A 25,657-nucleotide genomic window follows, 5' to 3' on the forward strand; every position below is an offset into this window, starting at 1 on the left:
TTCCCTCACAGCACCTCCTTGTACTTTGTCGAGCTTGTGCCTTTATTACCCTCCCGCAGAAATTCTTGTATGGGAGGTTTAAAACGTGATGAGTTTCTTCGTTTGGGGCCACAACCCCATTGCAACCAGCAACCAGAAAATTCCACATCTTATTAGAATTTTCTCTTTGATTAAGCTCATCCCTTCCTTGCCAACCTGCCCCTAAGGCTCCAGAGAACCACAGAATGGTTTGGGTTGGGAGGGACCTTAAAGATCATCTTGTTCCAATCCCCTGCCATGGGCAGGGACACTTTCCACTATCCCAGGTTGCTCCAAGCCCCGTCCAACCTGGCCTTGGACACTTCTAGGAATGGGGCTCTAGCTCTCCTCTCAAGTAGAGCTTGCAAACCTCTGAATGATACTCTGGACTCTGCATACTCCCCTTTTCAACACCACACCACCGTGACACAGGATTTGGGAGTCTGGCAAGGCAGATTATGCAATTAACTTCCTAAACTCGGGTGTCAACACCACAAGGAGCTTTCTCGTGCCTTCATCTCTCCTCCATGACATCATTTTGCCTTTCAAGGGCGAAAAGCAAACAAAAGAGGCTTTTTGAGCCATTCCAGCACCTGGCTGTCCTTGCTTTGTTTCCCAAGCCTGTGTGACAGGACAGCTCCCAGCAGAGAGAGAACAGCAGCCGGTACAAAGTCAGTACTTCAAGAGCTTTTGGACATCCACCCTCAAGTGCTGCGGAGGTTGGGGGACGGTGACGGGCCGTGGGAACCTGCAGGAATTGTTGTTCCCATTTTGAGACCAGCTGTGAAGTAGGACATGAGAGCAGGAAGGTCGGTGGGTGGAAGTGGAGTGGGACACCTGGCTCAAGATGGGATGGGAAACTTCCTGCAAATCACTTTCCCTCCGATAAAGGTGTTTAAAGGTGCTAAAGGTTCACCAGTAGAAGCATCACCTAACGAAGTTCCTTCTAAGATTGTGCTCAACTGAAAGCAGGGGTGTGGGGTTTGAGTAAAGCAAGGTTACAGGTTCTCCAGGCTGCAGGGCAGTGGCTGCCCAATATCCACCTCCGTGCTTTGCAATTCCACAAGCAGTGAAATGCAGAAGGGTTGGAAGGAATGGGTGGCACAGAACACAGCCAGGGTCAACAGATATGAATTCTTCAATGAAGACTGGCAGTAATCTAAAATGAGGAAGTGACACCGAGTAGGGGCACAAGCTTCAGGGATCACATCCATTTGAAATAAATCATTTAAGAGAAGGGCAACATATCCCTCCAACAGGGAATACTTGATTTTAGATTCATCATTGAATGATAAAATGGTTCAGGTTGGAAGGAACCCTAAAGACCATCCAGTTCCACCCCATGCCATGGGCAGGGACACCTTCCACTAGCCCAGGTTGCTCCAAGCCCCGTCCAACCTGGCCTTGGACTTCCAGGGATCCAGGGGCAGCCACAGCTTCTCTGGGCAACTTGCGCCAGGACCTCACCGCCCTCACAGCCAACAATTCCTTCCCAATATCCCATCTGACCCTGCCCTCTGGCAGTGGGAAGTCATTCCCCCTTGCCATGTCCCTCCAGGCCTTTGTCTAAAGTCCCTCTCCAGCTTTCTTGGAGCCCCTTTAGGCATTGGAAGGGGCTCCAAGGTCTCCCTAGATCCTTCTCTTCTCCAGGTGAATACCTCCAGCTCTTCCAGCCTGTCTCCATAGGGGAGATCTGTCCAACACCAGGACACTGGAGATGAGCAGCTCTGGGGGTGGATGAAACCACACATGAGGCTGCAGAATCACACAACATCTCCTGTGTTACATGACCCTGAACACAGATAAACCACCAAGTCACACTTAAAAGGCCCCGATAGTCTTTCCCCTCCTACCTCCCAAACCCTGTAGACACAGTTATTTAGCACTGCTATAAAAATAACCCCCAGACTGCCCTGCTGTGCCAGACAGAGCGCAAACATCTGAGGCAACAGATCTTGTCCCCAGAGCAGGAGGTTAGTGGGTAGCTGAATGTTAGATCCATCTGTCCCAGGACCCAGGGAAGTATTTTATCCTCTGTCAGTGCTGATTCTCCCAGAAACATGGAAAAAGCTATTCCTGCCCACAAACCAATCGGGCAGGAACTTCTACCTCAGGAAAGTGTAATGCCCAGCCTGCCTTTCTGTACTCAGATGTGAATAATCCCACTCTGTATTCGAGCAACATGAGTGACACTGTTAAGTGGGAAATTAATATTAAATAAAAATGCAAAGCAGCCCTTTTAGCGGAAATAATTCCCGGTGTAAAAGGAGAGCGGAGGCTGTGCCGTCACTCAGCTGTCTCCACACTCATGGCTCCTTTTGAATTCAGTGTTGCTACAAAAACACACTCCCACTTGGGATTTGCTTCCCCCCACATCTCTCCCTCACTGTGAGGCTCGCTGGTGGTTCCCAAAACCCCGGAGAGGCTGCACAGGTAACGGGTTGTGCGTGGTTTTCATGGGATACTGCTCTGCCACCTAAATCCATCGTGGAATCGTAGAATGGCCTGGGTTGGGAGGGACCTTAAAGCTCATCTCGTTCCAACCCCCTGCCATGGGCAGGGACACCTTCCACTATCCCAGGTTGCTCAGAGCTCCATCCAACCTGGCCTTGAACAATTCCAGGGATGGGGCAGCCACAGCTTCTCTGGGCATGGATGATGCTTTGTGGATGGGGCTTCACCAAAGCCAGCTGATGTAATTCCCAGGCATGGTCACAGCCCACCAAAACACACCTATCCATGTCCAAGCCCCCTCTGCAGGCTTCCACTGCAACTCATGGAGAAATCTCCAGGCATCCAGAGGAGGCTGCAGTGGTTCCTTTCCCTGGAGCAGCTTCCTCCGTGTAGGCGTGGGAGGAGATGAACACAATCCCAGCCTGGCTGAGAGCCTCTCCTATCCTCACTCGACCTCTAAATTCACACACAGCTCCTGCTCTGGGAGGTTTCCTCAGCTGATCCTCCCCTCTCCAGCCTGGCTGCTCCCTGCCCTGGAGGGGCCTCCTTTGGGACCGTGGTTCACAGCAGGACAAAGGCCTGGATGCCGTGCTGGTGCTGAGGGCAGCTGGGGTTCCATCATACACCAGGGCATTTCCTCACTGGAAACAAGTATTTTGGTGCAAGACAGAGATGGGAGGAAACACCTGAGCACAGCAGTTCCTCCTGCAGCAAAAGCAATGGGCTCAGCAAAGGTGGGAGTGAGTTGGTGCTGGATTCCCACAGGGTTTCCCTGAGTGATGGGTCTCAAATTGCATTAGTGAGTGATCTTGTCCCTGGAGGCCTCAGAATCAGGAAATCCTGGGAGTGAAGGGACCACAGGGACCAAAATCCACCTGGCAGCTCAGTGACAGCTACATTTGCTCTGGCATTGGCTCTGGGGCACAGTCTGTGATCTCTGGCAAACTCCGCTGGAGACCAATAAATCCTAACATAATCCAGCATCTAATCCAACATTGCTGGGGTGGAGAAAAGGAGGTTCAAGGGGGACCTTCTCACTCCCTGCAACTCCCTGACAGGAGAGTGGAGCCGGGGGGGGTTGGGCTCTGATCCCAGGGAACAAGGGACAGGACAACAGGAAACGGCCTCAGGTGGCATCAGGGGAGGTTTAGATTGGATATTAGGAAAAAAAATTCTTCAAGGAAGGGTGGTCAGGCAATGGAACAGGCTGCCCAGGGCAGTGGTGGAGTCCCCATCCCTGGAGGGATTTAAAAGCTGTGTGGATGTGGCACTTGGGGATATGGGTTAGTGGTGGCCTTGGCAGTGCTGGGAAATGGTTGGACTTGATGATCTTAGAGGGCTTTTCCAATCTTAAGGATTCTGTGATCCTATAAGGGAATCAGGGATGTTTCCAAGCTTTGGAGCTGCTCCTGCTCTCCTCCAGGAAGCTGAGCATCCCAGCTGAGCACAGAGAGGAGCCCGGGTTCCACAGCCTGTCCTGCTCCCTGGCAGACAAGGAGTGGTGGAGGTTCAGCAGGGGCAGCACAGCTGGGTTTGCTGTTCCATCTGCAGAGCTGTCAGGCCTCTTCTCCTGGCAGCCAGAGACCAGTCCCAAGTCCCACATGCTCTCATGTCTTAATCTGCTTGACTGGAGCTGTGGAACTGTGAATGGAAGTGGCTGCATGAGATGACACCGGGGAATTTTCCCTTCCGCCACCCCGGTCGGTCCTGTTGGTTCTCTGAGATGCCAGAAACCTTTGGGAATTTCAGACCAGGAATAGGTGTTTATTTATTTATGAGAAAAGGCAGCACATGGAAAAGCAAGCAGTGGGAAACAGCTGCCTAGACCGGCCTCTAGAGGTTTCCAAGCTGTGCCCTGAATCCCAAGAGGTGCTTCAATCAGGGCCAAACATCTCCCCAAGCTGCTCTACACCGTCTTAGGCAATGAGAGGTGGACTCCGAGGACGGTATGTTTGGGATCTCTGAACACCAGGAAAACCCCAGCTACCACCACAGCTAAGTAACCACCATGAAAATTCTTTGTCAAGCTGGATCCCAGTGTTGGTGGCTTCCCATGGTTCAGGTGAGTTCACACACCATCAGAAGGCACCACGGGTCCGGAGGCTACGTCAAAGCCCAGAGGGATTTTAGGGAGAGGAGCCTGCTTGTTTTGAGGGGAGAGAAATCTTCCTGCCCACACACAAAGAAACAGAGCTGCAGAGAGCTTTGAACGCTGCTAAACATCCCTCCTGGGAATTTCTCCCCAGGTTTTGAGTTTTTCCTTTTGAAAATAAAAAGCGGGTTTTTGTGGCCACGGAATCACATGATGGGACTGTTCCCACATCAAAAGGTTTCAAAACTCACTTAAAATAACCAAGATTCATTTAATAATCACATTTGCAGTTTGCAAAGCAACTTACTTATCATAGAATGATAGAATGGTTTGGGCTGGAAGTGACGTCAAAGATCATCCAGCTCCAACCCCCTGCCATGGGCAGGGACACCTCCCACTAGCCCAGGTTGCTCCAAGCCCCGTCCAACCTGGCCTTGGACACTTCCAGGGATGGGGCAGCCACAGCTTCTCTGGGCAACCTGTGCCAGGGACTCACCACCCTCACAAGGAAGAATTCCTTCCCAATATCTAGTTTAAATAATTTCATACAGCACATCCAGCCTGAACCCCGGTGTCTACACATGCTTCTATAAATGCTGTTTCTCCTGCAGGGTCTGGTCCATGCTGGATTCCTGCTGTAGAAACCATTTGGGCAGCTCCAAATGTCACAGGTGCTTACAAAGGGAATGACAGCACCTTGAAAGCATCTGAGTAACCATGAGAGTCGTTCAGTTCAGAGGAGAGGTTGGTATCTGGGCTGCAGACAGAGAAAAATTATTTCAAGAGCATGGTTCAAACCACTGCTGTTTAAATAACCCTTCTGCTGCTCACAGAGAGACTGTGAAGTCAGGGGACGACAGTGATGGGTCATTTGGGCTCCTTTGCTCCTGCTTTCCAACCTCTCATAAAGAAAAGCAGCTCAGGGAGATGCTCAGAGGGAGCACAGCCTGACTGGTGCTCCTGATCCAGAAATACGCTGTTGTAAATCCCAGATACGATTCCTTGTTGGAGCAACCTGGGATAGTGGAAGGTGTCCCTGCCCATGGTGGGGGTTGGAATAGATGGTCAGTAAGGTCCCTTCTAACCCAAATCATTCTGTGATTCTGTGAATCAAAGCTTAGGTCTTACACCAAATGTGCAATAACCTCTAAGCGATGCTCAACCCTCCCCTCCTATCCATCCCTCTATTTCTCTTCCCAGTCCTTAGCAGGAAGAACCACCTTGACTCTGCAAACAGAATCATAGAATCACAGAATGGTTTGGGTTGGAAGGGACCTTAAAAACCACCTCATTCCACCCCCTGCCATGGGCAGAGACACCTTCCACTAGACCAGGTTGCTCCAAGCCCCGTCCAACCTGGCCTTGGACACTTCCAGGGATGGGGCAGCCACAGCTTCTCTGGGCAACCTGTGCCAGGTGGATGCACACCCTGGCCTCCATAAAGCATCACCTCTGTCTCATTAGTTCTAGCTGTTATTTTAATTGGCCAAACCTGTGTCCTTGTGATACCTTTATGTGATTGCACTCGTTCCCCCAGTGCCAGACTGAGCCTGGTTTAACAGGTCCAGCGCTGAATTTATGAGCAGCTTTAGCACCACACAGCCCTTTTCATTACTGTCTGAAGGTATTTCCTCTTGATCCAAAACATCCCATGGCTAGAATGATGCTGAGAAGGGAGAGGAGGGAGAACTTCTGAGTTTTAAGCACAGGCAGGTTAAAATATCCAAATACTGAGCTCACTGCACACCTGCCCTGTCCTGGAGCTCTCTGCCTCTGCTGGAAGCAGCCAGCAGGAATACTGGAGACTCCCAGACACAAACTTGGAGCAAGAACTCTTATCTGCCTTCATCTTTGCAAATCAGAGCCTGAATTGAAGTGGACTGAGCTGCCTGGTGCTGTTGAACAGCAATATAAGTGTGTGCAGCAAATGGTTGGGTCCTCAGGGCAGGGGAACCTTCCTGGTGTGGAGACAGGGACTGAGGGGCTTGGAGGGAGCTTGAGAGGGAGTGTTGAGGGCCCACACAGGGGAAAACAAGGTTTAAAGGTCAATAGCTTGGTCAACTCATCACTTCACATTTGTATAACAGGAGAGGAAAAGGAATCTCCATGATGGATCCTCCATTTCCTAATGAGGGGCACTGGAAGGGCCATTCCGATCTCTGCTCTCTGTGACCAGGGACAGGACCTGAGGGAACGGCTGGAGCTGTGCCAGGGGAGGGTTAGGTTGGATTTCAGGAAAAGGTTCTTCCCCCAGAGGATGGTTGGGCACTGAACAGGCTCCCCAGGGCAGTGGGCACGGCCCCAAGGCTGCCAGAGCTCCAGGAGTGTTTGGACAACACTCTCAGGGACAGGGTGGGATTGTTGGGGCATCTGTGCAGGGCCAGGAGCTGAACTGGATGGTCCTTGTGGGTCCCTTCCAACTCAGGATACTCCATGATTCTGCAAATTACAGGGAGCTAGGACCTGTCCCTGAAAGGGCTGGAGACACAGCCTTTGTTACCTGCTGATGCCTAAGGAGGCTTCAGCACCTTTCTGGAGAGCACCAGTAATTCCTGAGAGCCCCTTCCAGTGCCTAAAAGGGTACCAAGAGAGCTGGAGAGGGACTGGGGACAAGGGCCTGGAGGGACAGGACAAGTGTGAATGGCTTCCCACTGCCAGAGGGCAGGGTTAGATGGGATATTGGGAAGGAATTGTTGGCTGTGAGGATGGGGAGGCCCTGGCACAGGTTGCCCAGAGAAGCTGTGGCTGCCCCTGGATCCCTGGAAGTGTCCAAGGCCAGGCTGGACAGGGCTTGGAGCAACCTGGGATAGTGGAAGGTGTCCCTGTCCATGGCACGGGGTGGAACAAGATGAGCTTTAAGGTCCCTTCCAACCCAAACCACTCCATGATTCTCTAACAGCATCCCAAGTTTTGAGAGCACTACAACCTTGTCATCTTCCACAACTAAAGCAACACCTCAGCCAGAGTCTATTTAGAGCATATTATTCCGTTTCAATACTTTCCAATATTATTTCTTTTTCTTTTTAATTGCAACTCCACCTTTGGGATTAGTGATTTTATTTTATGATGGGATATTAAGAAGAGGCAGCCAGACCTTTCTTTTTTTTTGGTCCAAGCCTGTATTCAGAAGGAATAGATTAAATCATTAAATACACACAAGCACAGGAAACACAGGAAACTCTCAGCCATTATCCTGTGAAGACAATGCCAATGCAAACACTGTAATAAAATATTCTTCACTGAAATCAACACTAATTTTCCAAGGCAATCAAATCCATCCCTGTGATCCCTCCTCCCAGGGAAAACAGCCAGCACGGCTAAATCCAGATCTATGTGGCTCCATGCTTAAATTTGGCTCAGACATGCTGCAAATCAATGACTCCAGAAAGGTTTTCTAAGGAAAAATTCCCGACGGGCAACGTTTGCTACAGCCCCCGGCACTTCTCCTGACACAGCAGCAAAGCCTACGGAACTGCATCGATCCAGGGCTCCAGGAAGGCTGAAGAGTCAAGTTACAGACTCGTTGAGGCCACCTTGAGCAGTGTTTGGAGATGGCTGTGTGTGCCCAAGGGGAGCTCAGCCATGAGGAACACCCCCAAAGGATGATGATCCACCAGCAGCCCAGAAACACCATCGAGTATTTCCCAACCTCTTTCCTGGTCAACCCACAGAGGGGATTAAGGATGTGATGCTACAAAGGGATAAAGCAGGTGATCAGTAACCTGGCCAACACTGGGAGGAGAGGACATGTGACATTTGGGGTTGGAAGGGACATTAAAGACCATCCAGTTCCAGCCCCCTGCAGTGACATCTTAAACTAGACCAGGTTGCTCAGAGCCCCATCCATCCAGATCTTGAATGTTTCCAGGGATTAGGCACCTACCACCTCTCTGGGCAACCAGAACTGCCCTTCCCCATCTGCCTGAAGTTTGTGGATTGCCCATGCCAAGGGCTGTGCTCATTTCTCACATAACCCCCGCTCTTGTTTCCAAAAAACCGTTGGTACCTCTCTGATGTCCCTTAATTCTTACATGGTAAGACACTGAATAAATGTCACCCCAGGGTATTTTAAGGTGGGTGCAAACCCTTCATGATTTCTTCGAGGATCTTGTAGCACCATGTCCTCAAGCCCAACAGTTCTAAAGCCACGGCAAAATAATAACAGAATCACAGAATCATTTAGGTTGGAAAAGACCTTTAAGATTACCAAGCCCAACTGCCAACCCAACACTGCCAAGGCCACCACTAACACAGGTCCCCAAGTGCCACATCCACATGGCTTTTAAATTCCACCAGGGATGGGGACTCCATCACTGCCCTGGGCAGTTGTGCCAGGGCTGGACAACCCTTTTGGGGAAGAAATTGTTCCCAATATCTAATCTGAAACCCCTCTGGGGATCTTAAGGCCATTTCCTCTTGTCCTGTCCCTTGTTTCCTGAGAGAACAGACCGACTTGGCTCCACCCTCCTCTCAGAGAGCTGCAGAGAGCCAGGAATTCCCCCTGAGCCTCTTTTCCTCCAGGCTGAGTCCCCCCCCAGCTCCCTCAGCTGCTCCTGGTGCTCCAGACCCTTTCTCTGTCCAGCACATCCAATTTTTTTACATCCAGACCCCCCAGGTCCTACAGAGCAGCGAGGGGTGACGGTCTCGTGGCCGTGCAGCAACATCAAGCTCAGAAACAGCCAAGCACTTCCATGACAGAGGCTGAATCACTTCTCTTTTTCATATCCATGGCACAGGATCAATTAACCTTTGCCTTGGCTTCTCCAGGGAATCACTTAAGAGGGGTAACAGTTAAACTACTTCATAGGAAGTGGTTTTAAAAATGCCCTGCTCTGCATAAGACGAGTTTGCCACAGAGAAGGGGAGGAAAAAATCAAGCATGTTCAGCATCTTATACATTAATCCTAGGCCTAGAGCCAGGATAATTACTGCCAGAAGGAATAAAAGTAACATAAATATAGGTTAACACACAAAGGGTCCCGTTTGCGAGGTTTTAACACATCACCAGCTCGCAGGCAGATTTGGAAATTTAATTATAGAAAGATTATAAAAGCAGGTGATACCCAAGGGGTCGTAAAAAGAATTTTACTACAGTGATGAGAAGAAAACAAAATAATAAAAGAAAAAAAAATTAAATAATCCAAACGTTTTAAATGAAGCGGGGCATCCGACGGATCTCCCGAAGCCCTTCCGCAGGATCCGGCCCAGACGGCTGCGCACGCAGCGTCCGCCACAACCTCCCAGGAACGCCATTCCAAGGGAGAGGAGATAAGTCACTCTGACAGCCTTGTGACCTTCCAGCACTCATTTGCTTAAAAACGTCTTGGTTTTTTTATAGGAGGTGCTCCTTGGTCTGGTTAAAGCCTTTTTAGGATGGAGGAGGAGGATTCCAAACCCGTCTTTGTTGCGCCGGTGATGTGAAATCCCTAAAAATGCTGCCTCCCATCAGGATTAATGGCACTTTCCTGCCAAGAACAGCTTTGGGGGAGGAGGATGGTTCCCTGCCCATGGCAGGGGGTTGCAATGAGATGATCTTTAAGGCCCTTTCCAACCCAGGCCATTCTGTGATCCTGTGATTAAATGTCATTGGGGTGGATTTGGGCTCTGAGTGAGCTGTTGCCAGTGAAGGAATAGCACAGGCTGTCCAAGAGATTCAGCATGGAAAAACAAGGATATTCTCCCCCATCCAGGCTACAAGAGTGTTTAAAAGTCTCTGTTTTCTGTGAATGCTGCATTCTTTTCTTTAAGTAAAATGAAATACTACTACAAGGTGTGTATGAAATGAAGGAACAGGGAGAGAGGAGGATTCATTTTTGGGATCTCTTGGGCTTTCCATTAAAATACAGACACCCCTAGAAACTGGAAATTTTAATTCTTGACCTATAAAACACATTTTTGGTGTATAAACTGTATTTCTGACCTATCCAATACTTTCTACTCCAGAAGGCGGTTCCTGAAGGGTCCCTGGGAGTGATGTGGGTGCAAATCCAACACAGCCCTGACCAAGCTTTTATCAGTCCAGCAAAACAGTCTGTCATTTCTAAATGCATCGTTTGGGGACTTAAAATAGCTCATGGGCTGAACTGCTCCGCTGCTCTGTTACCCTGATCCCTGGTGTGTGTGAGGAGAAAATGTTTGGAATGCTGAATGCCCGTAAAAAAGCACTTCAAAGGATCACAGACAAGGATTTTTTTCAGCTTTGAAAATACACATTTATTAAAAAGAAAACTTATGGGTTTACAAACATCATAAATAAAATGCAGTGCATTAAAAAAACCCTCAGGATTGATGATTAAACCTCTGGAAAACAGTAACAGGAGCCTCCTCTTTGCCTTGCTCAGCATTAGTTCCGCGCATGTGGCTCTTGTAATCCTGTTTCACACCAGTTGTTTCCATCCAAGGTGGACACTACAAACCTTTTCCGTAGGTAAATATGTTCTACAGCTTGAAAACCTACACACAAAACACCCAGAGCTGTTTGCAAGAGGGTGGTTTAAATATCTATCTATATATATCTTGACTGAGCGCGTAGTGAGAATCTAAGATAGCACAGGGATAACGATCCATATGCCTTTGGAAGCCATATCCCACAAAGCAGGGACATTATGTACGTGGCACGGGGATGAAATGAGAGGCAGTAATGGAAATGCAAATTGAATCTCAGTATCAAGTGAGCAGCACTAAATCAGAGGCTGCACCACACGGCCGCAGCGCAGACGGAGCCGTAAGAAGCCGAGTCCCCCGAGACGTGTAAAACTGGATTAGACATGAACTTCAAACCCAGCGTGATGTGGAATAATCCTATGCTGGCAGAAAGGGATCAAAGCTAATTTCTCTAACTTGCTTAATCTTCTGCAGAGATGTCTGAACTCGGGAGACACACCAGGCTGGGAGTTAAAGCCTCGCTCTTTTAGAGGGTTCAGCAGCGGCTCAGTGAGAACAGAGCAGGTTAAATATCCCAGAGAGCGGAGTTACTTCTGACAAGCTCTTATGGAATCACAGAGTCACAGGATGGTTTGGGTTGGAAGGAACCAAAAAGATCATTCAGTTCCACACCCTGCCATGGGCAGGGACACCTCCCCACTAGCCCAGGTTGCTCCAACCTGGCTTTGAACACTTCCAGGGATGGGGCAGCCACAGCTTCTTTGGGCATCCTGTGCCAGGGCCTCACCACCCTCACAGGGAAGGCTTTCTTCTTAAAATCTCATCTAAATCTCCCCTCCTTCAGTTTAAAGCCATTCCCCCTTGTGCTATCACTGACTGCCCTTGTCAAAAGTCCCAGTTTCTTTTGTGGAACCTTCTCTGCTAAAAGAAGCCTCATTTGGTCCATGAGGATATCACAGTTTCCATCCCACTCCTGAGATCAAGCTTGGCCAAACCCTCCCACTTCCCTTTGCTGTTTTCTGTGGCAGCTCCTCCAGATCTTTTCCTGCCTGGGATGGTTTAATTTGCTCTGTGAACATTTATTTGTATGTGATTGGATATTGGGAGGAAAACCTTCCCTGTGAGGGTGGAGAGGCCCTGGCACAGGTTGCCCAGAGAAGCTGTGGCTGCCCCATCCCTGGAAGTGTCCAAGGCCAGGTTGGACAGGGCTTGGGGCAACCTGGGATAGTGGGAAGGTGTCCCTGCCCATGGCAGGGAGTGGAATGGGATGAGTTTTAAGTCTCTTCCAACCCAAACCATTACACGATTCTCTCACCTGGATCAGCTCTGCTGACTTATAATTACAGCAACTTAAAATAACCCAAGCAAACAACAACAAAAAAAGAATCCACTCCTTCCCGACATTTAATGAAACACATTGATCCAAGCACTGGAACATCTCACCACCCATAAAAACCTTTCAGACCTAAAAAAAAAAAAGAAGAAAAGAAAAAAAATGAATAAATAGTAATGCTCAAATATTAACTAAACCATTTTCTATCAATTAAAGCTTAAATGGTGAAATAAAAATTGAAATAATGCTTTAGACCAACAGGAACTGAACCACTTGACAAAAATCTGCTTCTAAGTACAACAGGTGTATTTTTCCACGTGGTGTCCTCTCACATTCCTATTTATTAGTGGAAAAAATTCAGCAGAACTGGAGGAACAGAGTATTTGCTTGACAAAATTAAAAATTCTACGACTACTGGTCACAGGGCTCAGATCCAGGACAAGGTGTTGCATTTGAGCAACCTGGTCTAGTAGAAGGTGTCCCTGCCCATGGCAGGGGGTTGGAACAAGATGAGCTTTAAGCTCCTTTCCAACCTAAAACATTCTGGGATTCTATGGAATCAGCAAGCCAGCTTCCCTGCTCCATGGCCAAGGCCATCCTGTGCAGCAGGGAAGTTCTGCAGCTCTCAGTGGGATATTGTAGCTTATCACCCAGGGAACAAAATACCAGAGGCACCAGAGGATGTTCCAGGATCCCTGATGGGGTGGGGGAGCTCATCCCACCAAAGGTCTGCTGTCTGAGGTGGGTATCCAGTCAAAGCTGGAATCAAAAGAAGGATTTCTAGGAGAGGACACACTGAGTGTTGCCAACTGAGAGGGAGCCAAGACAAGTAGCTCTGACTGGACACCTCCCTTAGAATCACTGAATCCTTTAAGTTGGAAAAAACCTCGGAGATCATCAAGTCCAACTGTCCCAGCACTGCCAAGGCCACCACTAAACCAAGTGCCACATCTTTTGAACACTTCCAGGGACGGTGGCTCCAGCCTGTTCTAATGTCTGAGCACCTTTTCAGCGAAGAGACTGATAAATGAAGTCAGCTGGAATAAAAAAAATCCCAGCAGGGTAAATTAACCATTCCAAAGGCTTTAAAAAAAATGTTGTACAAGTGGGTGCCAACAGCTTGGTAACTCCACCTTATACTGGGACAGGAATTGGGATATCTAGCTTGGGATGAGACATCCTTCCACACTCAGTGCACCATTTGTGCTGCTAAAAGGATGCTGCTAACTGAGAAACCCAGTACTCCAGGAGAGATAGCCTGCTTTGAGGTGTAAATCAACTCATCTAAAAACGATCCTGCTGGATAAAAAGCACAAAAAATTAAGTACAAGGAGGCTCAATCACCTCAAATAACGATCAGCCATAAGTGGACACTTTACACCACAGACATGACTCTGCTCTGTTAAATATTAATTTAAATGGACACATTTAAAAAGACATGTACTTAAAATATGGATAAGCACTTTTGGTTAGAACAGAGCAACTCCTGTCAGTGAGTAAGAAAGGAACAGCTCAGAGAGCAGAATGAGGAATTTCATGCAAGAGCAATCCAGGGATGAGAAAAATGTATGGTACATATGCACATATGTGTTTGTGCATTCAGTGCAGCTCTTCTAAATTAACTCCTTTCTTTAAAATCCTGAATTGAAAGCTCAGTAATGTGATATATTGCTGTCCTCCAGAACTGTAAGATTATTCAGCTTTAAAAGATTACTCTTGTGTGGAGTAACACTCTGCTAAAACACACACTCGAGCTGGAACGAGCACGGATTTGGCTGCGACTCGGAGCAGGCAGCGTTAGAGGCACGAGTCTGGCACTTCAAAATGTGAAGAGACTTCTCTCAAAAGCTTCACACACGCCCCCTAAATAAACCCTCTGCCAAAACACAGCAAATACTCTCTGTAATAGACCAATCTGTGAAGCTTTTTTTTTTTTTTTTTGGCTTCTTTAAGTTGCAGCTCAAGGAGTACTCGGGAAAGCTCTGCTGTGAAATATCAGCCCGAGCACGTGCCTGCCTTGTTTCCTCCACTGGGGACAATTTACAGGCAGATTTGGTGCATTTGCCAATTATCTACCTAGACAAAACTTGATTTCATTCTTAGTCATTTAATGATAACCCAAATCACCTAAATGGTTTGGGTTGGAAGGGACCTTAAAGCCCATCTCATTCCACCCCCCTGCCATGGGCAGGGCACCTTCCACCAGTCCAGGTTGCTCCAAGCCCTGTCCAACCTGGCCTTGAACGCTTCCAGGGATGGGAAATCCACAATTTCTTAGAAGTTTTTTGCTTGGTAAAACTCCCCTCTGCTCTCAAAGCACTTTTTAGGGAATTACAGGATATCCAGGACTTTACACACCACGGAAACCCCAAAGAAAAGTAAAGAGGAGCTTTGCGGGGAAGCAGCAGCTGCGTCTGAAGACAAGCAGAGGAGTGAGAGCACAACACAAGCCTTTCTTTTTCTCTTTACCATTTTGTTGGAAGTTTTCCAGCACGTTGATCTCCTACAGCACCTTCTATGATGGAATCGGGTGACGTCAAAACAACCCCAATTCTGCCTTAACGCCTCGTTCTCTCTGGTTTAAGCTAAAAACAAAGACACAGACGGGATGATTATGGAATGGCAGGCACGGGAAACTGAAAAGAATGGTTTGTTGGACTGGAAAATAACGGTGAAAATAAACAAATAAACAAGCAAACAAATAAAACAAGAGACAAAAATGCTTCATCTTAAATGATGGATATAAGTATATACATTAAAATATATACACATTGGAATACGTGGCTTATCAAAAACATATAATGGAAATATACAGCATATAATGGAATAGTGTAAGTGTATATATATGTATAAATAGTATAGTATATAGTATAATACCGTATATAATGGAAATATACAGTAATATAGTGCATATATTTGTATATATACATATATAATAGTATATAGAATAGCGTATACATATATATATACACACATATATATACACTTACAATGGAAACACATGGTGTCCTTCCAACAGATGATAGAAATGAATAAAAAATTGTTTACAGGAACTTAAAACATGCTGCCACAGTGTATTCCTGATTTTTGGTTTCGGTCCCAAACAACCCATTTGGGGAGGGGGGAGGATTGTCAGTGGCTTATTTGTCACCCTGAATTACCTGTGCTGTGTGTGTACACAAGCACCAGCTTAAACATTCAAAGGAATTGCCTCCAAGAAAAGTCATCTTTATTGGCGTTGTCCCCAATTTCATGGCCAGGGCACCAACACAGCCCCCACTTTGAGGAATCCACACTGACACGACAAGAACTAATCCTATTATTTCCTTAACGGGCGTCTGAATAGGCATTTTCCAAGTCCTGCTTCTTATTGTGAGTTTAACCCGTGTGTTAATTCTCTTACTGAGATCTCAAGCTGCTTTCTCTAGAATCGGGGATTTAAGGGAATCAAATCCCTTCTATTCAATTTCCTACTTAAGAGACAAACCTTTCAAAATTAAACTTGCAGGCTGTTTGCCTTCAAAACATTGCCCAAGAAAATATCTCCAAAGCCCGTTTTAAGCACAGAGAAAAGAAGTTTTTTAGCACATCTCAAGTTTAGACCTGACAGCAGTTCGGGCAGCTGCCTTGAAATAAGAACCAGGACGACAGAAATACAACATGGGTGAATACAATTCAGGTGATTCTGATGCCAATTTGATGAGTGAACAATCAAGCAGAGCTTCATTAGAGTAAATTATTTCCTGTTGTTGTGATTCTCCTCCGATAAAGCACCATCATGGAATGGTTTGGGTTGGAAGGGCCCTTAAAGATCACCCAGTTCCAACCCCCTGCCATGGGCAGGGACACCTTCCACTATGCCAGATTGCTCCAAGCCCACTCCAACCTGGCCTTGGACACTTCCAGGGATGGGGAATCCACAATCTCTCTGGGCAACATTAAAAGGTGATCAAGTGGGAAAAGATTTGGGCAAAACCCGACCCCTCATAGACATTTCGCTTGGCTGAAGAAATTTTTGCGCTCAGGGGAGTTTCCTTTTCTGTAATCAAATATTAAAATATGAAGCCCCATGAAAACAAACATCTTTTTCTACACACACTTTCTGTGCTTTCCAGCAAAGCCACAACAGCAGATTTGCTGTGGGTCTGCAGGACCTTATAGGTAGCACATTAAATATTGATTAAAAATAAATCCAAATAATTAGGCTTCAATTTCAGTACCCCGTGAACGCCTCTCTGTAATTCATCACAAACGGCATTTTCTGAGGTTCCACGAGAGGCTCTGGGTTTAATTTTAATTATGCATTTATTACATAATTCACCAAATTCAGTAATGTGCAGTGAAGTCTCCCAGCCATTCAAGTGAGTAACGAGATTTATCAGCCCAGTTTGTCACACAACAAACGGGATTCAGAGCGTTCTAAAGGCGGGTGATGAAGGAGACACGGAGGGAGGGGAGAACCAGCGGCAGCTTTATTGCCATGTAATAATGCTAATAATATGCAAATAATTCCCCATGTTAATGAATGCTCCAGATGAATGGCACGTTCCAAATGGAGATGGCACGTGGAACGCCCGCGCTGAGAGAGGGAACGCGGAGCTCAGCTGCTGGGAGCGCTCAAAGAGCTTTAGGAGCCATGAGGTTACGACTGAGCATCCATTTTTCATCCAGAGGGTGGTCGGGCACTGGAACAGGCTCCCCAGGGAACTGGTCACAGCCCCCAAGGCTGCCAGAGCTCAAGGAGTGTTTGGACAACGCTCTCAGGGACAGGGGGGTTGTTGGAGTGTCCTGGGCAGGACCAGGAGTGGGACCGGATGATCCTTGTGGATTCCCTCCAACTCAGGACATTCCACAATTCCATGATCCCCACCTGTCCCACTGCAGAAGGTATCTAAGAACTTCAAACTCCTTACATGTGACGATCACACCAAAGTCACCTCAAAAATGTGCACGATTTCCAAAACACACAGGGATGCACACACACCCCCTCTAGGGATCTCCATCCAGCCTCTGGAAAACAGCTCTTTTGGAGCAAACATCCAGTGGTCTGGGACTTTCTCTACTAAATACTTCTTTTCAAAGCTGCATTTTGAAGTTTTTCCTGAATCCCTGCAATTATTAGGAGAGTGAGTCCTGCTGTCCTTCAACAAACATTTTAATGAATTTTTTTACCGTTCCCAAACCCTTTGCAAACTTCACCCCCTTTCAGGAGGCATCATCTCCCCTAGGACAAGCCAGTGATACTAGATATTATAACAACCTTGAGCTGCCATGCTCTTCTCTTCCCCTACTATTTTATCCTCAAACATCTCCTGGGAAGTCAAATATTTAAGATTTAAGACTTGCAACCTGCCCACAAAGCAAAGCCATCCCCTGCCTGCACCATCCCTTCCCACGTTCTCACTCGAAACCCACTTTTGTCATTCCTTTTCAGACACCCCTTTCATTCAGCTTCCCACATCCACATGTGTCCTCTCTGATTTCCAGTCTATCTCCTCTCTCAACAAAGCCTTAGGAGGAACAGGAACCTTCAGGGTGTCTCCTCCCTCTGCCCTCTAACAGCCAATTTGGGGCTCAGGCCCAGTCTCTGTGACTAGAGACACCCATGGAAACATGACCTTGTGTCCTCCCTGCAGCTGAGACCCCTCCTACCCTTCTTCACAGAATCACAGAATCCTCTGAGCTGGAAAAGACCTCCAGGATCATCAATTCCAACCTGTGCCCAATCCCCACCCTGTCCCCCCGCCCAGAGCACTGAGTGCCACATCCAGTCGTTCCTTGGACACCTCCAGGGATGGGGACTCCACCGCCACTCTGGGCAGCCCTTTCCCATGTTTAACAACCCTTCCAATGAAGAAATTCCTCCTGATGTCCAACCTGAACCTCCCCTGGCACAGCTTGGGGCCGTTTCCCCTCATCCTGTCGCTTGTTGCTTGGGAGAAGAAACCAACACCCACCTGGCTCCCCCCTCCTGTCAGGGAGTTGTAGAGAGTGAGAAGGTCCCCCCTGAGCTTCCTTTTCTCCAGGCTGAGCTCCCCCCAGTCCCTCAGCCAGCCCTTTATGATTTAACTCTCTAGACCCTGAGTTTCCACGGAACATAAATGCTTAAAATCCGCTGGAGCCACGAAAGTTCACCCTGATGCTGAATGGGGGCGGTGGGGCCTCCTTTACTCTCATCCTTGGGGAAAGGCAATAGTGTGAACCTCTCATTTCCCGGGATCTGCACAGAGGAGAGGCCTGGAAATGAGAGAAAAACCTTCCAGAGCTCTGCAATTCCCTCCTGGGTCCGGAGCAGCCGAGCGTGAGCCCCGAGCCCCCGGGACACCAGGCTTCATTAGTCTGGCACTCACAGCACTGCTCAGGAGACATCCCAACTGGAAGGTAACAAAACAGGCCTTTACCAACCTCCCCTCTGCAGCTCCAACACTATCACAGGACTTTACTGTGAAATCATAGGTCTTTTAAGTATTTTCCTTAATTTGACCTCAGAGGGAAATCTGCTGCTTTCGCTGGGAGGTGGAACCAGCAGAGAGAGGATTTTTTTCACCATCTGATCTAACATCAGCAGAGCTCACTGAGCACTCAGCCATTGCCTGACCTGAAAAATAAACTCAAGCCTCATTTTTACTTAAAAGATGCCTTTAGACATCAGATGATAGTGGGCTGTAAGCAGACATTTACTAAAAAAAATATCAAAGCTGTGAAGGAAAGAAATCCCGAGCCAGGAAAAGCAGAGGGACTGTGTTGTACACACTGAAATGCATCATTTTCAAAATTAAGAGAGTAAATTTACCTGTCCTCATGACCCAGACAGAACCAGCCTATCAGTCAGCAGGACTATAGAAACATCTTACAGTGGTTTGGGTGGGAAGGGACATTAAACCTCATCCACTTTCAACCCCCATTCCATGGGCAGGGACACCTTCCACTATCCCAGGTTGCTCCAAGCCCTGTCCAACCTGGCCTTGAACCTGGCTAAGGTTAGATGGGATATTGGGAAGAAATCCCTCCCTGTGAGGGTGGGGAGGCCCTGGCACAGGTTGCCCAGAGAAGCTGTGGCTGCCCCATCCCTGGAACTGTCCAAGGCCAGGATGTATGGGGCTTGGAGCAACTTGAGATAGTGGAAAGTGCCCCGGCCCATGGCAGGGGGTTGGAAATCTTGCAGCATGTCTTGAAGGGACTGTTTCAAGCTGTTCATTGATCACAGAATGCAAATAAAATAAAGGAAGATGGACAAACAAGCAACCAGAGCAGCACATTTAAGCTCCCAGGTGGGGAAACATCACTTAATAAGGGAGCTTTGTGGGCAGCACCAGAGCTGGAAACCTTTCTTGTGCCTCCACAACCAGCACTTGAAGCACTCACTGTGTTGACACAACAGAACGTGGCTCGATTTCAAGCACCGTTGAGGTTGAGTAATTTCAAACATCTTTTAATGTTTGTAGATAGTCCAAAGGGAAGTTGGCTGAAAAAGATCTCCAAGGCAGCCACGTGGAAATAGATACAAACCCCTCTGAGTCATTACGGTGCCAGGCAGGAGAGAGGAATGGAGACTGAGGAGGGAAAAGGGGGATGGTGAGGATCCAGACTTCCAGCTAAACTGCTTAAAGTTATTTATGTCCAGCACCTCCACTACAAGTTTATGCCTTGGGGAGCAAATAACAAATCAATTCCATCAACCTGGATTGGTATTCCAAAAGGAAAATTTTAAGCATGATCCGTACTCCTCTTCCCTCTCATGGCAAGAATACTCACATCAGAGGGAGGTCATTCCCTGGTTTTCTCCTGGGTAGCAAGAAAGTCACAGGAGAAATCAGATAAGACATTAATACAGCTGGATTTATCCAGAATATTACACACCAGGACATCAGTGCTTTTAATGGAAATCTGGGAAAGGCTGCTGATAAACCTGGTTTGGGAACAACACATGCCAGGGAAGACAGACAGCCACTCCTCTACAGAGCTTCCCCTGAACTCCTGAGGTCAAGGGAGAGCTTTGTGAAAGTCTAAATTAAATTCAGAAAGGACAAAATTAGCTGCTCAGGGTTAATATTAGAGCAGCTTCCAGAGGGGGATCCAGCAGCAGGGCTACCCTGTGCCAAGGGGTGTTCCAGGGGGTTAGAGAGGTTTTTGGGGAAAGGTGTGGGGAAGGCAAGGCATGGGAATGTGAAGGACCTCCAGCAGCATATCAGCATCCTCTACATCAAACCCATGGCTCAAATCAGGTTCTTTGGATATGCAAAAGTAACCTGAGAGGAGCAAAAGGGCTTTTTGGATATTGCTGGCTGCTGAACATGCCAATTTTAACAGATTTTTTTTCTCCAGTTCACAAGCATTACAGAGAATCATGGAATCATAGAATTGTTAAGGTTGGGAAAGACCTTTAGGATCATCAAGTCCAACTGCTGAGGTCAGACCAGTATCCCAGCCAGGAATTTTAGGGTAACAAACAGTAAAACCAAACCAGCACTTGGGGTTTGTCTGTTTTTTTGGTCACTCATATTATGAGAATTCAGAATAAGGAGATCTATCCCAAGAACATCCAGAGAAACACACCTACTTCTGGATATCCTATTAAACAGGGATCCTCTGCAAACACGTCTAGGAATGCCACCAACACATCAGTTATTATGTCACAGCCAACAATTCCTTCCCAATACCCCATCTAGCCCTGCCCTCTGGCAGTGGGAAGCCATTCCCCCTTGTTCTGTCCCTCCATCTCTGGTCCAAAATCCCTCTCCAGCTCCCATGGAGCCCCTTCAGGTACTGGAAGGTCTCCCTGGAGCCTTCTGTTCTCCAGGCTAGACACCCCCAGCTCTCCCAGCCTGTCTTCATGGAGATGGCTCCATTTTTATGGGAAAATAAATGGCAGCAGGACTGTCAGATTTGTTCTGGATCCAGGGATGGGGACAACTGTGCAGCTCCACCCTGAGCCATGGGGTCTGTTCCGGACATCTCTTCCTGCATCCCAGCTCCTCTGGGAGCGACAGCATCACTTCCAGGAAAGCAAAGTTAAATCCTTCCTGTCATTTGCTTTCTTCAGGAGATGATTCCTCCCCTTGTACAGCTCCACACAGCTATCCCATGATCAGGATAGTCCACACTGCTGAAGTTACTCCTCCTAAGCCTGATCTGACACCTAAACACCCTGAAACTCTTTCCTAAGGGAACATTTTCCTCAGTGCAGCCCTCCAGAGCACAAACTACTCCTCCAAGCCTCTATTAATGTGCCATTTGCTTATCCCCAGCAGAGGTAAGGAGCAAATCAGCACCTCTGTGGTTCTGTCACAGATGCCACAGGGTCTTCCAGGCAGACAGACTGGAAGTGCTGCCCTGCTGGGACACTGCACTCCACATTCCGAGGATCACGATCCCGGCATTAGCTGGGGGAACACCAAAGAGCTGTTTTTCCAGCCTGATTTCTCCAGCTTCCATCATTTCACATTTTGATGCAGATTCTTACTGTGAGGAAACTCATCTCTGCCCAGCTCACTCTGACACCACATTAGTTCCCACAAGGCTGTGACACAGGGATTTTTCCTTCAAAAAATGAGCAGTGTCAGCATTTTTGTATCACTCTCCTGGAAAAACAGTGATCTTAACTCCCCCCTCCCAAAAGCTGGAGCACATTTCACAGCAACTCCACTTTGTCAGGTCACAATGAAGTCACAGATCAGCCTGGCACGTGGAAAAGGAGTTTTTAATTTGTTTTTAGGGTCAACATCGCTGGGGGAGCAGAAGAGGATCTCTTCCATGTTCAGGTTCCTGTACAGCTCTCTCCTGCCTGAATGCAAAATAGTCTCAGCTGAATTTCCCTAATTCCTTCAAAGGCTCCCTTACACTCATCTCCCCAGATTATGCAGTAAATGCTCTTTAGGAGAGCACTCTGTAACCCCAACAAGGCTGTGCAAAAAATAAGGCTTAACCAGCTGACCCCTGATTATCTTCAGCAGTTCACCCATCTGTCTCCAACCAATGCTTCCTTAAGGGGTTGGAACTGCATTTTAATATTTACAATGCTCTTTGGATACATGAAAGTACCCAAACTGTCCCCAGAAAAGCTCAGGGAGGGCTGTGAATGGTTAAACCCCTCTTGAAAGCCACCATGTCCCAGGTACCTCACATTTAAGGAGTATTTCTGCTCTCGGGTGATAAATCAGCACCACCCCATCAGGGTCTGACCCCCTGTCTCACACCTGCACAAGATCAGCCCAAATGAGATGAACCCAAACCTTAAATGTGAATTAACTCCCACATTGTGACTTTAGGAAGTGGCTCTGCCTTTTGTAGTGACAGTGTTTACAAAATTTGGGAGCTGTGAAGAAAACTGGAATTGCTCAATGGCAGCTTTCCCTAAATGCAGCAGCCTGCAAAATAAGTGAAATTTTAAACTAAAAATTAGTGAATTGTTTGCCTGAAGGCTCCTCCAAAGGTGGAGCATCTCCAAGATGCTGGAGCATTATCCTCCAGCTCCTTCATGCCCTCCTCTTTCCTTGTCAGCTCTGTAGTGATTCCATGTGGGCTGCAGGAATCATGGTATCCACCAGGAAACTTAAGAGTTATCTCAAACTTCCTGGGGCACCACAAACTTGAATTCTGTCCTTCTGCCTCAGGTTATTTTGGTTTTTAATTGCAGTCAAGTGTTCACTCTGCTACCAACCACAGAATCCCAGAATGGTTTGTGTTGGAAGGGACCTGAAAGATCATCCAGTTCCACTCTCCTGCCATGGGCAGGGACACTTTCCACTAGCCCAGGTTGCTCCAAGCCCTGCCCCAACTGCCCTTGGACACTTCCAGGGATGGGGCAGCCACAGCTTCTCTGGGCAACCTGTGCCAGGTTCTTCGGACACTGCCATGATTGTAGACTCAGGGGGAGATTTCAGCTGTTCCAGCCCTCTAAAAGTGGTGTTTCATCTTTTCTAGCCTGGTGTCCAGGCTATTTAACATCCAGTACAAACACTGTAGGCAGCTTTTGCATTTCAAGGGCTTCCACTGAGTGCAAATTACAAGTCAGGTCTCTTTAGGACCAAATCTGTCTCGCTGTGCATTTGAAAACACTCAGAGAGATCCCGATCCTGGCAGGGGCTGGAGATTGTTTTGATCAAAAGAGGGAAAAAAATGCACAAATATATCTTAAAGAAAGGGGAAGATGGAGCAGGAGCCTTCAAATGGAAACAGGAAAAAAATCAGAGGAAGAGGAAACCACAGAACACCAGTCTGGGAAACAAAAGACGTGCAAGAGGCTGGTTGCGGCTTTGATTAACAATCCCTGCTCAGGGCTGGAGCAACAGGAGCATCAGTGAGCAAAGCCATCCCTGGGAGTTGTTGAAGGAAGGTAGGAGCTGCTTTCCAGGAGAGATGAGCTACAGGGACTCTTCACACACCCGTTATCCGTGAGGAAAGAGAGCGGAGCACTTGCCTGTGGAAATGAATCTTGGCTCAGGAGTGAGACAGTGCTGGGAGAGTGGAAGAAGTGCCTACACCCAATTACAGAGCCTTAACGAGTCTAAGAACAGATGAATAATTTATTGGCTTTCACCCTGAATATTTGGAGGGTTTTTCATTTCAGGAGAAAAGGAGGATGGAAACTCCCAGCAACACACGATGGGGCATCCAGCTGGTTCATAAAGAGCCACGGATCTTGTCTTGCACCTCCAAATCCCAATGATGCAGCTGGATCCTGGATAAAACAAACCACACGAGGTGCCACCTCTCAGCCTGAGGCCAGCAGTAGTGTAAGAGGGGGATTGGGTGCACTTGTAGCCATCTCCTGTGTTTTGTAATACTCACAATCTGTCCTCCTGTAAAGAAACTTTGGGATATACCTGGAAGCGTTCAAAGCCAGGCTGGATGAGGCTCGGAGCAACCTGGTTTAGTGGAAAGTTCCCTCCCCACAGCAGGGGTTTGGAATGAGATGAGCTTTAGGGCCCCTTCCAACCCAAACTGTTCTGTGATTCTGTGACATAACAGAGCAAATTCTCTCCCTCCATCTTGAATTAAATCTAAGCATGAAAAGCGGCTGCATTTGGGTGGTGATACATTAAAGTGCCTGTAAAGCATTTTAGGATCCTTCAGGAAAAATGCTAAATGTCTGTTCTGTAATTCAATGAACACTAATATATTCATCACAGATTTCGACTCTCCAATTGCACGGAGGAAAAACAAGAAAATTGGTGCTTGCTGAAACACTACGATGCCAAGGGATGGAAGCGGTCCAGGATCTCGGAATATTCAACCGAGTTTTGCATGGGATGCGGTGAAAGATCCCATCAGAACACACACAGAGCCCGGGTGGTGCAGGATAAGGAGCGAGGTCACACTCAGGCACGCTGGGTTTGATCTGAAAGTGCCAAAAAAGACAAGCCAGATGCTGCTTCACCTTTCTGGGGTTGCCAAAATTTAAAGCCAACCTTCCTCCGTGCTCCCCCCAGTGAGGGCTCTGGTCCTGCTTGCCAGGCAGAGCCAAGTTAATCCTTCTTCTTGCTCATTTTTCACTCTGTGCCCTTCTAAAAAGCTGTACCTGAGCTGCCTCCATGCACCGGCAGCTTTCGCCTGACGTGACCTCGTGAGGACAGGGCTGGGGACCACAAAGCAGGAGCACTTGCCCTCTTTTCCCAGCACACCATTCACTGCTACTCCTTGCGGGCTGGGAGGTATTTTTGTTCGCTGCTGAGCACGTAACTGCCCTCCTTTGTTCAGGCTCTTCAGTCTCCCTGCAAACAGGAGAACCCACTGCTTTCCCGGTGTGCTCAGACAGAAAGACTCTCAGCAATGTCGTTCATTTAACGGGCTCGGAGCTATTTCAGGAGGTGCTAAATTAGGGGAGTGTTTGAAACTCGCTCCTCTCAGTAATCAGCGCTCACACACCTCCTGCTTTTACACCTTAGCGGGAAAAAATAAATCCCTGCCACAGCGTGTTCATTGTGGGAATACTCCCCTCTATAATCTCCTTGCTATTTTCCCAAAGTACCTGGCAAAAGTTCTGCCATTCATTATCTCCCCCAGCACACTGGGTTTCTAGGTGACAAGTCACTTCAGAGGCCTGGAGCCCCTCTGCTCTGGAGCCAGGCTGGGAGAGCTGGGGGTGTTCACCTGGAGAAGAGAAGGATCCAGGGAGACCTGAGAGCCCCTTCCAGAGCCTAAAGGGGCTCCAGGAGAGCTGGAGAGGGACTTTGGACAAGGGATGGAGGGACAGGACAAGGGGGAATGGCTTCAAATTGACAGGGATTAGATGGGATATTCGTAAAGAATTCTTCCCTGTGAGGGTGGTGAGGCCCTGGCACGGGTTGCCCAGAGAAGCTGTGGCTGCCCCATCCCTGGAAGTGTCCAAGGCCAGCTTGGATGGGGCTTGGAGCAACCTGGGCTAGTGGAAGGTG

At 47.9% G+C, this 25,657-nt stretch overlaps 1 protein-coding gene across 6 annotated transcripts in view; it reads right to left on the reverse strand.

Annotated features, from left to right (window-relative positions):
- Nucleotides 1-25,657, reverse strand: part of XKR6 (XK related 6) — a 179,008-nt gene that overhangs the window by 114,123 nt on the left and 39,228 nt on the right. For 5 of the 6 annotated variants that reach the window (XR_001877315.1, XR_001877317.1, XR_001877318.1 and 2 more), the window contains 2 exons: nt 14,751-14,866; nt 12,123-12,413 (listed from right to left, as the gene is read on the reverse strand). The exons of the other annotated variant lie outside the window; for it this stretch is intronic. The gene's annotated coding sequence lies outside the window, so the exon portion shown is untranslated. Of the gene's footprint in view, nt 1-12,122; nt 12,414-14,750; nt 14,867-25,657 lie in introns of those variants that run through there. 6 annotated transcript variants of the gene reach the window in all.

The sequence above is a fragment of the Lepidothrix coronata genome, unplaced genomic scaffold (assembly GCF_001604755.1).
Source record: "Lepidothrix coronata isolate B3197 unplaced genomic scaffold, Lepidothrix_coronata-1.0 Scaffold179, whole genome shotgun sequence".
In the NCBI taxonomy this organism is placed as follows: domain Eukaryota; kingdom Metazoa; phylum Chordata; class Aves; order Passeriformes; family Pipridae; genus Lepidothrix; species Lepidothrix coronata.